Source organism: Apium graveolens, chromosome 4, assembly GCF_009905375.1.
Source record: "Apium graveolens cultivar Ventura chromosome 4, ASM990537v1, whole genome shotgun sequence".
NCBI classification, from domain to species: domain Eukaryota; kingdom Viridiplantae; phylum Streptophyta; class Magnoliopsida; order Apiales; family Apiaceae; genus Apium; species Apium graveolens.
Window position 1 is genome coordinate 166949717 of NC_133650.1, and position 14900 is coordinate 166964616.

A 14900-nucleotide genomic window follows, 5' to 3' on the forward strand; every position below is an offset into this window, starting at 1 on the left:
CTAAGGAAATAGAAAGTCGAGTAAGGAAAGGAGACCCGAGACGGTACTCCTATACGGCAATTCATAGACCTGTCTAAAAAGAACTTAGACTATTATCCCCAACCACCACCTTGAGGAGACAGTGCGGTGGGAAATTCTTTCAAAAAAAAAAAAAAAAAAAAAAAAAAAAAAAAAAAGCTCTCAGAGTTCCAAGGAACAAGTTGACCCAGTCGAGGCAATAGCCTGGCTAAAGGAAATAGAGGAATCAGTTGAGATTCTAAATGATTGACGAATCACAAAAGACTATTTTGTCACTTACCCTCCTAAGAGAGAGACCACCCGCTGGTGAAAGGCCAAGGAAGGCACGGAGCAAGAGATTATAATAAACTGATTTAAGTTCAGTCAATTGTTTTCAGGAAAGTACTTCCCAAGGTTATGGAGATAGTGTAAAAGCTTAAGAGCCAGAACAAAGGCAGACGAGTATGATGAATTATGAATCTAAGTTGTAAAAGTTATCAAGATTCGTTCTGAAGACACGAATCCAGAATGACGGGATGTTTGAAATCAATGCTTATGTTGTGTTGGTTCATGAAATAACGATAAGAGAAAGGAATATAAAGGCAAGAGAGTTTGAGGAATGATAAGGGAGTTGGGTATGAGGAAACCCTAAAGACTCGTAGAAATAGAAATAGAAAAGTAGGTAATCGTCCGGATGAGAGTGATTTACCATGAGTTAAATTGATGGTTGAAGGTATAAGAGATACATATATTTTATCCCCTGTAAGTTGGGAAGATTCGAGGAAACCTTGAGATAATTCGAAGGATAAATAATGAGACGCGGATAGACTGAGGAGACAAGAAAGTAAGAAATTAAGAAAATTGGGTGAAGGAAGTGACCTTCAAGAAGGTAAAGTGTAAGACCGGTGGCATGATACCCAGAAAGGGAGACGCCAGATATGAAAGATATCCCAACATTGAGATGACTGTTGAGATAAACAACAAAAGTAAATAAGGAATTATTAAGAAGAAGTTCACGTTGAACATGACCAATATCTTCCAGAACATCCATGTTATCATTACCAAATCAAGAAAGAAAAGTGGATGACCATTGTTAACTTTTGGAGGCCATATGGATTGACCTCAATTTGAATAAGGATGCTATTATGAAGTTAGGTATAGACTATCGAGGTGGGAATGATTGAATAAGACACCCTTATCAGGGATATATGACTTGATTTATCCATGGAAGGATGCAGGTACCTTTTAAAGGTGGAATTAAGGATAGAACATCGGTAACTTAAAATGAATCCTAGGGGAATGCATAAAGGTTGGAATTTCACCCTTAATAGGGACAGTATGAGTTTTGACAGTATGATTTGGAAAGGGTTAATGTAGCAACAACCTTTAAGAATCAGTGGAGAAATTTTTCAGAAGTATATAGACAATGGTTCTAGTAATAGTAAATGGTATTTTAATATGCCCTGTATCTAGGGAATACAGGAGGAACGATTGAAGGATAACCTTAGAGGTTTTACAAGGAGAAAGGTAATATTCGAAATTCTCAAGAATAGAAATGTTGATAAAGGAAATATGACGTAATTATGATGTTGCCAAGTGGGGCACGTGTTAAACCACGAGAAAGTATGGATCGAACCAGTAATGGTCGAAATTGTTCAGGGCAATTAGGGCCTAGGATAAAAGATGTTCTAAGTATGATTGAGAGTCAGTCGTGACAGTGATTAACCTCTAAAGACTGAGGCAATAACTTATGGAAAAATGGTGATTTTTTTTTTTACTCATCAGATATTAAGGAAAACATCTTCACTCAAGCAGTGATCGGAAATAAGGTAGAAAATTTATTTGGAGGTGGTTAAAAAGACATTGACTGTAAGGAAATTTTACTATCAGGAAAGGCCAAAGAGGTGGCCGACACTTTAAAGGTAAGTGGATAATTATAGGCGCGTGTGCCAAAAGAATACAGTGATGATGGTTAGAAATGTGAAGGTTGAATTATGGTTTGGAAGATTGACATTCCTTCTGATGACGGTGCAATACCCAACCGTAATAGTAGTAGGTAAAGGTTTCATTCGTGTAATCGCCATGAACGGGCTATCTATCTTAGGAGGTCCTATCTGGGGATAAGCCAGGACCATGTTTCCAAAAGGACTAAACGAACCTTTGAGTTAAGTCTTCTATCGAAGGCATATGATTAAAAATGGTATTAGCCTGCTATCGTTGCTTTGAGTGAAACTCTTCTGCAATTTTATCTGCTTCATGTCATGTATGTATGTCAGAATCAGGAGTGTTCTTCATGAATCGTGAATGGTGATTATGTTACCTCCTTAGAAGGATTTGATACGACATGTATGGACTCCATATGGTTAGCTATTAAGATTTCATGGAATGTGAATGACGACAGTAGGTCAGTGGTGGACCATAGTAAGGCAGCAATGATTCTGCGAGTATCGAGCTGATTACAACCGTGAGAGTTGTATTGGAATGGGTGTTGAGATTGAGTACCACTAATCGGGTCGTGGTAGTGTATAAGTTATCATCGATAGACTAATTAAGTAGAGTGTCTACCTAGTGAATCATTATTCTTTCTTATCAATAGGGAGTCGTATTATTATACGAGGAAGGTTGCGGTGCAAGCATAGAATTCTAGTAACGATGATGTCTAGAATGAGATCCCAGATTCGATTTTCGATGTCGAGGGAGTTTTAAAGGTAATTGTGTATAAGCTCGAGGAAGAGCATGGGTCCATAGAATGATGGACGGGATAGCGAAAATATTTAGGCACGTGAAATGCGATGCTATAATACTTGATGCGGATATAAATACATATATGTTTTATTCTTCTATGACAAACCTCTATAGTTCAGAGGTAGATTCCAAGCCAGATATTTTATGGCAATAAAATTTTTATGAATATACAATTCTTTTCAATTCGTTCTTTTCTCTTCTTTTCATTTCATGTAATCTGAGAAGAACAACCCTTCCAGAAAGGGGAGGTATTGCCGAATGACTATCTATCTGTGTGATAGAAGCCTAGTAGGATACCAGCTATTGTTTAATTGCTTGTCAAGTACTAAAGGCTGGCCACCTTCTGTACTAACTATGCGATATAACAAGTGTTCATGATCATAGTGATCTCTCAACAAATTCCTTTACTTCTATTTGATTGATCAAATTTTGGAAAATAGAAACAGCTGAAAAAAAAGGAGTAATAAAGTGGTGGTAGTATGCGGAATGGGAATACATTCGTGATACTAAGGTTGACGTGGTTATTAAAGGGTTATAGAACGCTAGCGAGCAAAAGTATGACCAGTATAATATTAGGAACGGAAGGTGATAGCGATTACGAACTGGAAAAGAAGGGGTATTGAGGAGCAAGAGCTCTAATGATTAGAAGCTATGATGAGAGTCTGTGCAATAGACTTGAAAGAAATTGGAATGATCACTTAATTCGGATTGAGTTATCTTACGACAATAGATCATATGTCATTATCGAGATGTCGCCTTATGAGATCCTTGAGGGAAGACAATTTCGATCTCCCTTATGTTAGGATGAAGTTGTAGAGCGCAAGATGCTCGGACCCGCAGTAGTCCAAAGGACCAAGGATATGATAGAACTAATCAGAGGACGACTGGTAGTAGCCCAAGATGGACATGATAAGTATGTTGATTTGACACGAAAGGATAAAGAGTATGAAATAGGGGACCTAGTAATGTTATAGGTATCCCTTGGAAAGGATTGATGAGGTTCGGAAAGAAAGGAAAGCTAAGTCTACAATTTGTTGGACCCTTGGATATATTAAGACGTTTGGGAAGTTAGCATATGAGCTAGCCTTAACCCAGAACCTGTAGCAAGTTCGTAACGTGTTTCACGTATCAATGTTAAGGAAGTGTAATTTAGATGCCAGATGAATAGAGGCATATGAGCGCATAGATATGCAACCCGACGTAACCTATATGGAGCAACCAGGAAGGGTTATAGAGTGAAAAGGGACAAGTGCTTAGGAGAAGGATTATCAAACTAGGCAGAGTTTGGTGGTAGAACCACAATGTGGGAAAATTGACTCGAGAGTTAGAAAGTGTGATGCTAAGAGAGTGTCCCCATTTGTTTTCTATCTGATTCTGGGACGGAATCCTTTTAAGGAGGGGAGACTGTAATAACCCCAATTTTTGGGAATTTTTGAAACCCTTTATGAATAGTGTTTTTGCTGAATGAGAAAACTTTTCATGCCACGCTATGTAGGGGTTCTGTTATTGATCTTATGGGATATTATTAGTACTCTATGTGGTATATAAGTGTATGTAAAGATCGTCAGAATCCAATTCCGAACACTTTGGTTTTTCCCGGAAATCCATAAGATACGGAGAGAATTGAGTATAAGGTAACAGAATAAAAAGGATTTAAATTAAAGGATTATAATAGAGGATCATAAAAAGGAATATAATGTATTGAGAAAGGTTAAGGGAACCTAAGTAATAAGATCCCGGGTATGATCCTTCAAACGATAAACGAGAACGAAAGTTAAGCGAACCGTACAACAGATCAGCGGTCATTAGGCAAACGATTAGGAAGTTAATCAAAGGGATTAATGGGAATGATGTCATCCAACCAATAGAAAGGAGACAAGGAAGGGAGGATGACATCATAAGGGTGACATAAGCATGACATGGAAGGAAGGAGGTGTGGTTGATTTAGGACCACACAAATTCAAGGGCAAGGTGGTAATTTGCTAAATCAAAAACAAAACCAAGCCAACCAACTAGCAAATCATTTCATCAAAATCAAAAAATCAGCCAAGGCATTTGTTCATCACCTAGCTCTCGGCTTTTCACTTTTTTTCAAAGCTAAAATTCTCAAAATCAAGATCCAAGCATCCTTAATTGGTAAGAAAATTCCCTAACCATCTTTATGCTTAGTTATGGCTATATCATGAGTTTAAGCCATTAATTCTTTCTCTAACTTCTCCATTTAATCAATGAAGAAGACAATGAATAGTGTTTTCAAGTTTTTAACTTGAACCTTTTCTTGTTTTTCTTGAAGATCCAAGCTTTCCTAAGGCTTCTCCAAGCTTCTTAAGGCTTCCTAGCTCAACCCACCACTTCAAGGAAGGTATACCATTTTCAAACCCTAGGTTCATATATATTATAAGGTGATTTTGATGAGTAGGATGTTATTGTAGTTGTTGTTATGATTAGAGTTTGAGATTTGGAATGGTAGTGAAATGAAATGGTAATTTTGTGGTTTTGATTTAAAGAAACTTAAGAATGATTAAAGTAAAGTTTAAGCATAAGTATGAATGGTTAAATTGAATTGGTTGGGGTTGTTATGATGTGATAAGGATGGGTGTTTGTTGTGTGTTGGATTTGAGGATGGTTTGTGTTGATTGTGGGTAGTTTAAAAAATGGGAAATCGCGTAAACATAGCCGTCGTAACGTCCGATTTTCTTTGGACTGTTTTTGTGCATAGCATTAGGACCCGAGAACCCCCTGCTAAATTGTGACCACTGCCATGTTTAGATAGCTCATGTTACGAGCTTCGTTTTGATATGTAGTTCGTTCGATTCCGATTTACGGTTTAGGAGAAACGACCGTTTCAAGTAACGGCGTTTCGCGAACGAAACTTTTCCCCTCGCCTTACTTTGAAACATAGGTTAAAGACCAAAAAGGGTTAATTAATGCATGAAACATTTATGGTAAGTGTTTTAGGCAGTTGGTAAGTCACTCGCGAAGGAATCACTTTAAAACTCATAAAGGTTAAATTATTAAAAATGGTGGAGCCGAGGGTACCCGAGTGACTTAAGCGAATCAGTGAGCGCAAAACAAGCGTTAGAGTCTAAGTTAGTTAAAGTATAGATTCACAAGTGACTTTGGTTTAATTCCAACTTACTTGTTGTTTATAGGTTATCAGACTCGTCCCGAGCCATTCGTAACCCCAGTCGCTCAGGCAAGTTTTCTACCCGTTATACTGTTGTTGTGATGTAAATATATGTATATGCATTATCTTGTAATATTGCATGATTGTTATTAGCAAATTTTGCGATATATTGGAGCATGCTAATATGGTATATATGCATGTCTGTTTCGTAATCTGGTTATCTATCTGTTGATTTCAATGCTTATAGTTGCATAATACCTATGCTAGAAATAAGCAAGTAGTTGCGTATACCCTTAGTATAGGGGATAAAAGGTGAACATATTTCTAAACCGGGAGTCGATGTTCCCGAGTATATATATATATATATATATATTTATTTATATATATATATATATATATATATGGATATAGTTTTTAAAACTATTAATCGAATAAGGTTTATTCGATAACTTTAACTTTATTTTATTATTGAATATTATTTCAAATATTATTCGAAGGCGTATGACTCCTTTACATTATTTATTGAATATTATTTGAATATTCATTTGAGGATGTATGACTCCTTTATTTTATTTAATGAATATTATTTATAATATTCATTCGAGGTATTATGACTCAGCTTATTTTATTTATTGAATATTATTTGAATATTCATTTGAGGATCTATGACTCCGATTATTTGCTGAGATATATTCTTTATTTTATTAAAGAATAAGGTGTTAATAATCAAACTTATTTTCGATTATTCAACTAAAGATAATACTTTCATATAAGTATATCTTTGGTTATTTAATGTTTATTTCAAGTATAAGCTTTAATACTTCTACTTCAAGTATTTTTATAAAGATTATTCTTTATGGGAATATTATTTAAATAATAATATTCAGTCATTTTCTAAAATATTCTGGGGACTGATTTACTTCATTAAATCAGCCTTACTCCAAACACTCTTTAAAGTGTTTTCGAGTCTTCAAAATGATTTTTAAAAGTCAGAGCGGATCCCAAAACTCATTTTTATATTTAAGATCTTCCTTTTTAAAGGGGATTTAAATACTCGCTCAAAACCTGGGGAATCCGGCTCTGTGGTGTATTTTATATTCGCAACAAGGTTGCAGATTTGGTAAATGAATTGATTACTTGCCCAACGTTCGGGAAGTAAGCCCCTCTCATTGAGTCGGCATAAGCGACAGGCCGGGGTACGGTCTATTATTGTGTAAGTGGCTCAGTGGGAGTCCATCAAATGCATAAGTGGCTGAGTGGCAGTCCAGCATAGGTCTTAATTATGACCAGGGTGATGACCAGTGGGGAATTCGTCCATCTACTAGTAGAAAAGGTTACTTATTGGTATCTTTGCCTGATCAGCAAGATATCGGGTTTATGCCAAAATTCTTTTCCTTTCCAAAATTCATTGGATGTTTCGAACTCTGTTCATACTTCACATAACAGAGGTTCCAGGAAATGTTTTCGGGATATATATGTATGTGGATATATATATATATATCGGGACTAAATAAAGTATCTCATAACTTTTTCATTCAATAATATTTCAAAGATTGAATCTATTCAAGTCTTATCTTGTGGTCTCATCAGTGGGATGAACTTTTGAAATTGATTATAACTTGAACGGTGGTAGTTCAAGTAGTATTTGGGAATGATATAAGTGTAGTGAAGTATTTGGTAACTTCATCTTTAAACTTATATCTAATTAATAATTGTCTTATGAATGACAAAGATTTTCAGAAAAACGTTGAGACAAGGTTAGATATATGAGATCACCTTGCAACGATATTTTTTTATATACAGTTATACACTGGGACTTTGTGTATATTATGCATGGAAGAGGACTTCCAATATTTTGAAAAGTATATATGTATATATACTGAATATTTTGCGACTTCATCGCATTAAGATATCAAACTTGGTTCATTTCTTTTGACCAAGACTTTCATGAGTATTATGAGTAGGCTCATATATTGTAAATCATTATACATATTATTTTGGTGGGCTTGCTGCTCACCCTTGCTTTATTTCTTCATCACACAACAACAGTTAGGAAAGATGGCCAGACTCCAGCAGACCCAGCGCAAGCGCGTGGGAAGCGTCCCGCGTCTTCCCGTTGATGTTGTAGCTGCTATAGCTGCAGAGGTAGATCTATTGTAGATCAGACCATCTACTTTTGAGAATCAATTATGTATAATTATAACTTGTGGCAGATAATGGCAATTAACTGTAAATTTATCAAGTAATCATTTCGGGTTGTAATAATTTTTAAATTGTGGATTCAAAGACTTGTACTTATTTAAATTTCATCTCTGAGACTATAACGGGTTGTGGTGTGTGTTAGCGTGGGGTCACAGCATAAGGTTATTTATTATTAATTAAGTGAAGTGATATTGTGGAAAGAAAGACCGTGACGACCCGGATCCCCGACCCCGGATCTGGGGGTGTTACAGAAATGGTATCAGAGCCAAGCGTTATAAACCTCAGAGATGATGGGACGTTAAGATAATAAGTTCACTAAGATAATAAGAACTCTTGCCAAGTTCATAGTCGGACTACCTAACGTAGTACTGACAGTTCAAACCCTTATGGGAACCCTTATAAATGTAGCGATAGAAGCGTAGTTCGTTATCGTATATGGTAGCGAGACTCCGAACCCTGAAGTTGAGGAACATCAACGCGATGATGTTTTATTACTAATTGGAGATCAGATTGTGGATCCAATAGAGCGTCCTAACGCAGGACCGGATGATGTTGATATTGAGGATGTAGCGGTTGAGGATGTTGTCCTAGAAGGGATAGTTGCTGAGGAGGATCCCATGGAGGATTCTGACGAGATTGGATAAAGGACCACTGATGAATTGATGACCCTGGTTGGGTCGACTACCAGAGGTAGGATTGGCCGGTCACTACCAGAGGTTCGTTCAAGTTTGTAAAGATAGTAGCCCCTTTAACGTGGCTTACTCATAAGACTGAGAAGTTCGAATAGACAGAGAAATGCGAGAACAGCTTTTAAGAACTGAAGCAAAGGTTGGTGACGGCCCCTATGTTGGCATTGCCGGATGGAAAAAGGAGATTTTGTGATTTGTAAGTGACGCTTCGCATAAGGAATTAGGGTGCTTCTTAGCACAGCAAGATAACCGCGTCTGCGTCAAGACAATTAAGGTAATATGAAATTTGATATCACCGCCCATGAGCTTAGGCTCGTGGCAATAGTTTTACCCTAAAGATTGGAGGCACTACTTGTATGGAGAGAAGTGCGAGAATTACCTAAGCCATAAGTGCTCTAGTACATTCTTACGTAGAAAGAGCTCAACATACGCCAGAGGAGGCGGTTAGAGCTAATCAAGAATTATGATTGGCAGATTCTTTATCATTCGGGGTAAGCCAATATGGTGGCTGATGCCCTTAGTAAAAAGGAGAGACTCAAGATGATAATGTCTTTTGGAGAGTTTATAAGAGATTTTGAGAAAATGGAAATAGTAGTGAAGGTAACCGGAGCCGGTACCGAAAAGCTGTTTGAGGTAGCAATACAGCCCGAATTATTGGAAAAGATCATATTTTGCCAGAAAAAGTTATGAATGAAGGCAGAGAGCCAACAAATAGATAAGAGGTTAATATCGAGAAAGATGATAAGGGAATAATGAGGTATTCCTATAGAATTTGGGTTCCGAAAGTTCAAGAGCGTAAGGATGAGATCTTAGACGAAAGCTAGTTTGAGGAATAAGATTTAGAGCAAACCCTGAACGTGATAGTCAGGGAGGTCGCCATCAAGATAGAAGGAACCCATGACATAATGGAGTGGAAAATGAGGATTTTAAATTAAAAGATGACCCCAATTATGGGGAGTAGGATGAAACATTTCATACTAAGGAAATAGAAAGTCGAGTAAGGAAAGGAGACCCGAGACGGTACTCCTATACGGCAATTCATAGACCTGTCTAAAAAGAACTTAGACTATTATCCCCAACCACCACCTTGAGGAGACAGTGCGGTGGGAAATTCTTTCAAAAAAAAAAAAAAAAAAAAAAAAAAAAAAAAGCTCTCAGAGTTCCAAGGAACAAGCTGACCCAGTCGAGGCAATAGCCTGGCTAAAGGAAATAGAGGAATCAGTTGAGATTCTAAATGATTGACGAATCACAAAAGACTATTTTGTCACTTACCCTCCTAAGAGAGAGACCACCCGCTGGTGAAAGGCCAAGGAAGGCACGGAGCAAGAGATTATAATAAACTGATTTAAGTTCAGTCAATTGTTTTCAGGAAAGTACTTCCCAAGGTTATGGAGATAGTGTAAAAGCTTAAGAGCCAGAACAAAGGCAGACGAGTATGATGAATTATGAATCTAAGTTGTAAAAGTTATCAAGATTCGTTCTGAAGACACGAATCCAGAATGACGGGATGTTTGAAATCAATGCTTATGTTGTGTTGGTTCATGAAATAACGATAAGAGAAAGGAATATAAAGGCAAGAGAGTTTGAGGAATGATAAGGGAGTTGGGTATGAGGAAACCCTAAAGACTCGTAGAAATAGAAATAGAAAAGTAGGTAATCGTCCGGATGAGAGTGATTTACCATGAGTTAAATTGATGGTTGAAGGTATAAGAGATACATATATTTTATCCCCTGTAAGTTGGGAAGATTCGAGGAAACCTTGAGATAATTCGAAGGATAAATAATGAGACGCGGATAGACTGAGGAGACAAGAAAGTAAGAAATTAAGAAAATTGGGTGAAGGAAGTGACCTTCAAGAAGGTAAAGTGTAAGACCGGTGGCATGATACCCAGAAAGGGAGACGCCAGATATGAAAGATATCCCAACATTGAGATGACTGTTGAGATAAACAACAAAAGTAAATAAGGAATTATTAAGAAGAAGTTCACGTTGAACATGACCAATATCTTCCAGAACATCCATGTTATCATTACCAAATCAAGAAAGAAAAGTGGATGACCATTGTTAACTTTTGGAGGCCATATGGATTGACCTCAATTTGAATAAGGATGCTATTATGAAGTTAGGTATAGACTATCGAGGTGGGAATGATTGAATAAGACACCCTTATCAGGGATATATGACTTGATTTATCCATGGAAGGATGCAGGTACCTTTTAAAGGTGGAATTAAGGATAGAACATCGGTAACTTAAAATGAATCCTAGGGGAATGCATAAAGGTTGGAATTTCACCCTTAATAGGGACAGTATGAGTTTTGACAGTATGATTTGGAAAGGGTTAATGTAGCAACAACCTTTAAGAATCAGTGGAGAAATTTTTCAGAAGTATATAGACAATGGTTCTAGTAATAGTAAATGGTATTTTAATATGCCCTGTATCTAGGGAATACAGGAGGAACGATTGAAGGATAACCTTAGAGGTTTTACAAGGAGAAAGGTAATATTCGAAATTCTCAAGAATAGAAATGTTGATAAAGGAAATATGACGTAATTATGATGTTGCCAAGTGGGGCACGTGTTAAACCACGAGAAAGTATGGATCGAACCAGTAATGGTCGAAATTGTTCAGGGCAATTAGGGCCTAGGATAAAAGATGTTCTAAGTATGATTGAGAGTCAGTCGTGACAGTGATTAACCTCTAAAGACTGAGGCAATAACTTATGGAAAAATGGTGATTTTTTTTTTTTTACTCATCAGATATTAAGGAAAACATCTTCACTCAAGCAGTGATCGGAAATAAGGTAGAAAATTTATTTGGAGGTGGTTAAAAAGACATTGACTGTAAGGAAATTTTACTATCAGGAAAGGCCAAAGAGGTGGCCGACACTTTAAAGGTAAGTGGATAATTATAGGCGCGTGTGCCAAAAGAATACAGTGATGATGGTTAGAAATGTGAAGGTTGAATTATGGTTTGGAAGATTGACATTCCTTCTGATGACGGTGCAATACCCAACCGTAATAGTAGTAGGTAAAGGTTTCATTCGTGTAATCGCCATGAACGGGCTATCTATCTTAGGAGGTCCTATCTGGGGATAAGCCAGGACCATGTTTCCAAAAGGACTAAACGAACCTTTGAGTTAAGTCTTCTATCGAAGGCATATGATTAAAAATGGTATTAGCCTGCTATCGTTGCTTTGAGTGAAACTCTTCTGCAATTTTATCTGCTTCATGTCATGTATGTATGTCAGAATCAGGAGTGTTCTTCATGAATCGTGAATGGTGATTATGTTACCTCCTTAGAAGGATTTGATACGACATGTATGGACTCCATATGGTTAGCTATTAAGATTTCATGGAATGTGAATGACGACAGTAGGTCAGTGGTGGACCATAGTAAGGCAGCAATGATTCTGCGAGTATCGAGCTGATTACAACCGTGAGAGTTGTATTGGAATGGGTGTTGAGATTGAGTACCACTAATCGGGTCGTGGTAGTGTATAAGTTATCATCGATAGACTAATTAAGTAGAGTGTCTACCTAGTGAATCATTATTCTTTCTTATCAATAGGGAGTCGTATTATTATACGAGGAAGGTTGCGGTGCAAGCATAGAATTCTAGTAACGATGATGTCTAGAATGAGATCCCAGATTCGATTTTCGATGTCGAGGGAGTTTTAAAGGTAATTGTGTATAAGCTCGAGGAAGAGCATGGGTCCATAGAATGATGGACGGGATAGCGAAAATATTTAGGCACGTGAAATGCGATGCTATAATACTTGATGCGGATATAAATACATATATGTTTTATTCTTCTATGACAAACCTCTATAGTTCAGAGGTAGATTCCAAGCCAGATATTTTATGGCAATAAAATTTTTATGAATATACAATTCTTTTCAATTCGTTCTTTTCTCTTCTTTTCATTTCATGTAATCTGAGAAGAACAACCCTTCCAGAAAGGGGAGGTATTGCCGAATGACTATCTATCTGTGTGATAGAAGCCTAGTAGGATACCAGCTATTGTTTAATTGCTTGTCAAGTACTAAAGGCTGGCCACCTTCTGTACTAACTATGCGATATAACAAGTGTTCATGATCATAGTGATCTCTCAACAAATTCCTTTACTTCTATTTGATTGATCAAATTTTGGAAAATAGAAACAGCTGAAAAAAAAAGGAGTAATAAAGTGGTGGTAGTATGCGGAATGGGAATACATTCGTGATACTAAGGTTGACGTGGTTATTAAAGGGTTATAGAACGCTAGCGAGCAAAAGTATGACCAGTATAATATTAGGAACGGAAGGTGATAGCGATTACGAACTGGAAAAGAAGGGGTATTGAGGAGCAAGAGCTCTAATGATTAGAAGCTATGATGAGAGTCTGTGCAATAGACTTGAAAGAAATTGGAATGATCACTTAATTCGGATTGAGTTATCTTACGACAATAGATCATATGTCATTATCGAGATGTCGCCTTATGAGATCCTTGAGGGAAGACAATTTCGATCTCCCTTATGTTAGGATGAAGTTGTAGAGCGCAAGATGCTCGGACCCGCAGTAGTCCAAAGGACCAAGGATATGATAGAACTAATCAGAGGACGGCTGGTAGTAGCCCAAGATGGACATGATAAGTATGTTGATTTGACACGAAAGGATAAAGAGTATGAAATAGGGGACCTAGTAATGTTATAGGTATCCCTTGGAAAGGATTGATGAGGTTCGGAAAGAAAGGAAAGCTAAGTCTACAATTTGTTGGACCCTTGGATATATTAAGACGTTTGGGAAGTTAGCATATGAGCTAGCCTTAACCCAGAACCTGTAGCAAGTTCGTAACGTGTTTCACGTATCAATGTTAAGGAAGTGTAATTTAGATGCCAGATGAATAGAGGCATATGAGCGCATAGATATGCAACCCGACGTAACCTATATGGAGCAACCAGGAAGGGTTATAGAGTGAAAAGGGACAAGTGCTTAGGAGAAGGATTATCAAACTAGGCAGAGTTTGGTGGTAGAACCACAATGTGGGAAAATTGACTCGAGAGTTAGAAAGTGTGATGCTAAGAGAGTGTCCCCATTTGTTTTCTATCTGATTCCGGGACGGAATCCTTTTAAGGAGGGGAGACTGTAATAACCCCAATTTTTGGGAATTTTTGAAACCCTTTATGAATAGTGTTTTTGCTGAATGAGAAAACTTTTCATGCCACGCTATGTAGGGGTTCTGTTATTGATCTTATGGGATATTATTAGTACTCTATGTGGTATATAAGTGTATGTAAAGATCGTCAGAATCCAATTCCGAACACTTTGGTTTTTCCCGGAAATCCATAAGATACGGAGAGAATTGAGTATAAGGTAACAGAATAAAAAGGATTTAAATTAAAGGATTATAATAGAGGATCATAAAAAGGAATATAATGTATTGAGAAAGGTTAAGGGAACCTAAGTAATAAGATCCCGGGTATGATCCTTCAAACGATAAACGAGAACGAAAGTTAAGCGAACCGTACAACAGATCAGCGGTCATTAGGCAAACGATTAGGAAGTTAATCAAAGGGATTAATGGGAGTGATGTCATCCAACCAATAGAAAGGAGACAAGGAAGGGAGGATGACATCATAAGGGTGACATAAGCATGACATGGAAGGAAGGAGGTGTGGTTGATTTAGGACCACACAAATTCAAGGGCAAGGTGGTAATTTGCTAAATCAAAAACAAAACCAAGCCAACAAACTAGCAAATCATTTCATCAAAATCAAAAGCCAAGGCATTTGTTCATCACCTAGCTCTCGGCTTTTCACTTTTTTTCAAAGCTAAAATTCTCAAAATCAAGATCCAAGCATCCTTAATTGGTAAGAAAATTCCCTAACCATCTTTATGCTTAGTTATGGCTATATCATGAGTTTAAGCCATTAATTCTTTCTCTAACTTCTCCATTTAATCAATGAAGAAGACAATGAATAGTGTTTTCAAGTTTTTAACTTGAACCTTTTCTTGTTTTTCTTGAAGATCCAAGCTTTCCTAAGGCTTCTCCAAGCTTCTTAAGGCTTCCTAGCTCAACCCACCACTTCAAGGAAGGTATACCATTTTCAAACCCTAGGTTCATATATATTATAAGGTGATTTTGATGAGTAGGATGTTA